The following is a 4,290-nucleotide window of genomic DNA, read 5'->3' as shown; positions in this document are numbered from 1 at the left end:
ATTTTGTTCAATATTTAATCCGAGTACGCACTTGTCACCTCGCGTACACGGCCTTCACGTATTGCAAATATCATAACAGTACCAAAACCTAAGGGGATTTTTCCCCACATGAGGTTAGAAAAGTCACTTACCTCAAATCTCACTCAATCAGTCAAATAGAATGTCTTTCCCTCGAATTTCTGACTCCGAACGGCTCGAATCTAGGCAAAATCAATTACATACTATAAATATAACTATAAGAAACTAATCTAAATAATGAAATTATGACTTTAACAAGGAATTAAAAAATTGCACCAAAAAGTCGACCCAGGCCCACGTTTCGGAATCGGGTAAAAGTCACAAAATACGAACACCCATTCGATATCGAGCTCTCCCATACCAAAATTACTCAAACTCGACACCAAATCGCCACTCAAATCCCCAAATTAAACTCTCCAATCCCTAGCCTCAAACTCCCAAATTCCACCTTAAATACACACAAACTAGGTGGGAAATTCAATTGGGAAATAATATTATTGAATAAAAAATTTCACAAGTGGCTTACCTCAAAATATTCCTCGAAAGTCCTCTCAAAAATCGCCTTAGACCGAGTTTGCATCTGCGGCAACTTAACTGCATCTGCGGTACTGCTTCTGTGGAAACAATACCGCTTCTGCAGACATGCCTCAAAGCCCCCCTTTCGCTTCTGCTATCCTTCATCTGCATATACGCCCTCGTAGGTGCGGGAATCTCATCGCACCTCCGGAACTTCCCCACTGACCAACTTCCGCTTCTGCACCCACCTAGCTGCATCTGCGACCATGCAGTTGCAGAGATTACCTCGCACCTGCTACTATTGCACAACTCGTCCTATGCCGCTTATGCGCTCAACTTCTCACTTCTGCAGGGCCATGACCGCATCTGCGGTCTGAGCTGGTCAATCCCATATCCGCTTCTGTGACTCGATGGCCGCTTCTGCGGTGCCGCACCTGCGGTCCAAAATGAGCAGGTGCGATTGCACCAGACACATCAATGCTTCAGCTATGCACCAAGTCCAATTTGTATTCCGGATTAAAGTCTGAATCATACCCAGGGCACCCGGGACCCCGTCCGAGTATACCAACAAGTCCTACAATATTATACGGACTTAGTCGAGTCTTTAAACCACACCAAGCAATGCTAAAAATACGAATTGCTTATCGATTCAAGCCTAATGAACTTTAGAAGTTCAAACTTCTACATCATAAGCCGAAACCTATCAAATCAAGTCCTAGTGATCTCAAATTTTGCACACAAGTCATAATTGACATTACAGACCTATTCTAACTTCCGGAATCAGAATCCGACCCCGATATCAAAAAGTCCACTCCAGGTCAAACTTTCCAAAAATCATCCAATTTTCCAACTTTCGCCAATTAATGCTGAAATGACCAACGGACCTCCAAATCAACATCCGGACACGCTCCTAAGACCAAAATCACCTTACTGAGCTATTGGAACCATCGAAACTTTATTCTGGGGTCGTCTTCATACAATTCAAACTACGATAAATTCCTAGAACTTAAACTTCCAATTTAGGGACTATGGGTCCTATTCCACTCCGAAACTCTCCTGAATCCGTCACCAAGCACCCTGGCAAGTCACAAAATCCAAAATAAAATAGAAGGAGAAATAAATAGGGGTTCGGGGCTAATACTCTCAAAATGACCAGTCGGGTCGTTACAATTTTAAAGCGGCGGATCCTGCCCAAGCGCTAATATAACACCAGTAAGGCATGCTGCGATGTCCAGCTCGATCCACAATAACACTCCCAACATGGCTCTACATACCACCTCAGTCATCAGTCTCTCAAGATACAAGGGCTCACAATCTCGTAACACTCGGCCCAACAATGATAACATGTGATGTAACAATAAATAATGAATAGAGATTGAGATATAATATGCAATAAAGTATTATGACTAAGTGTAAGAATACAGTTAAATCAGATAACTCAAAATAACAAAAATAGCATCAACATGTCTCAATCAAATAACCCCATAGCCTAGAAATGATTTCTAGCATGAATCATAGCCCAGTAAATTTAACAAGTAGGAAACAATACGGATAAAACATGATATGATGGCAACATAGCCCATAACTCAACCTGGATCATGACTTCCCCAGTGCACACCAACACACCTATCACCTAGTATGTGCGTCACCTCAATACTTCACAAATAACACATTTTCCAAGGATAATTACCCTTAATTCCAAGTATAGAAATGTTACTTACCTCAAAGTGCGCAAATCAATACTCCAAGAAGCCCTTGCCAGGCGAATCAGCCTCCAGGCGACTTGAATCTAGCCAAAGTAACTTAATTCCATCAATAATAGCTTTAGGAAACAATTACAAAAGATAAAGCTAAGGTCTTTAATAAAAAATAGAAAGTCAACCCAAAAGGTCAACCCTGGGCCCAGACCTCGAAACCCGACAAAATTTACCAAATCTAAACACCCATTGAATTACGAGTCCAACCATACTAAATTCATCCAATTCCATTTATAAATCGACCCCCAAATCATCAAATCTTACTCTCCAACAACATAGTCTAAAATCCCCAATTCTCACCTCAAATACACATAAACTAGGTGTAATAATCAATAGGTAATCAACATGTATTAATAAATATGATGAATCTATACTTACCTATTCAATTGAAGGCAAACCCTCTAAAATATCGCCCTTAGCCGAGTTTCACAAGTCCAAAATGAGAGAAAAAACTCAAACCCTCATTTTTAACCTTCTGCCCAGGCTTTTCGCACATGCGCCCCCATCCATCGCATCGCACATGCGGAACTGCACCAGCGGAGAAAACCATCATAGTTGCAGAATTTCATTAATTCCTCGACCATCCGCTTCTGCAGAAAAATACTTCGCACATGCAGAAGCGCACCTGCGCCTACAATTCTGCTTCTGCGGTTCAAGAAATTTCGGCCAAACTTTGCTCATACGGTCCAATATGCGCTTGTTTGCGTGCGTACTAGCGCCCCTAGCTCCGTATCTACGGAAACCCATGACTCCGCTCCTTTTCACTTATGTGATCCGCTGCCCACACCTGCGATCTCATAAGTGCGAAAAATTCCTCGCACCTGCGCATCTTCCCAACTCTAGTCAAAACTGCTTCTCCGACCCCAAGGTCGCTTCTGCGGTCTCGCACCTGCGGCCAGAACCCACGCAGGTGCGATTGCACCAGACCTGAAGCCATCAGTATTCCTTAAGTCCAAATCTCAATCCAATTTTAATCTGAATCATACTCGAGGCCCCCTGCATACCAACACGTCCTAAAACATGATATGAACTTAGTCGAAGCCTCAAAGCACTTCAAACAACATCAAAATTATGAATCGCACCCCAAGTGACCTCATGCCGAACTATAACAAATCAACTCCGAGTGACCTCAAATTTTTTACACTAGTCCCAAATGACACAATAGAGCTATTCCAACTCCCGGAACTAAAATCCGAACCCGATATCAAGAAAGTCAACTCTGGGTCAAACTTCTCAACCTTTCAAACCTTCAACTTTCCAACTTTCTCCAAAAACCCTCAAACCAACCTACGGACCTCCAAATCAATATCCGTACATACTCCTAAGTATAAAATCACCTTACGAAGCTATCGAAACCATAAAAACTCCATTCCGGAGTCGTCTACGCAAAAGTCAAACTCCAGTCAACTCTTTCAACTTAAGCTCTCAACCTTGGGACTAAGTGTCCCAATTCACTCTGAAACTTCCCCGGAACCAATCCAACCACCCTAGCAAGTCACATAACCACAAAGGAACATAGAAGAAGTGATAAATAAGGGAATATGGTCATAATACACAAAACGATCAGTCGAGTCGTTATATACGGACGTGTTTCAGAATATTTTGGACTTGGTTCATAGTTGCTAGTGTATTGGTGCTATAGTACATTTGCGAAGAATATATCGCAATTGCGAAGGGCAGTTGATGGTATGCTTCGCATTTGCAAAACCAGCCTCGCAAATGTAAATGGGACTGGGCTGGGGATATGTCACTTTTGCCACCATTTTAGTCGTTTTTGCTATATGGTTTGGCAGGGTGAGACTGCTTTTGTGATATTCCTTGGGCTTAACAGGCATCGCATTTGCAATCAATTGGTCACATTTGCGAACCCCGGGTCGCATTTGCGACGTCTGTAGCTAAACAAAAAGATTGAATTTCAGAATTTAATCTTATTTTATCACATTTTGAGTCCTAGACTTAGTGGGAAACAAATTTTGGAGGAGATTTTCAAACAAAGCTA

The sequence above is a fragment of the Nicotiana tomentosiformis genome, chromosome 7 (assembly GCF_000390325.3).
Source record: "Nicotiana tomentosiformis chromosome 7, ASM39032v3, whole genome shotgun sequence".
Taxonomy (NCBI): Eukaryota; Viridiplantae; Streptophyta; class Magnoliopsida; order Solanales; family Solanaceae; genus Nicotiana; species Nicotiana tomentosiformis.
Note: the sequence above shows the minus strand (reverse complement) of the source record.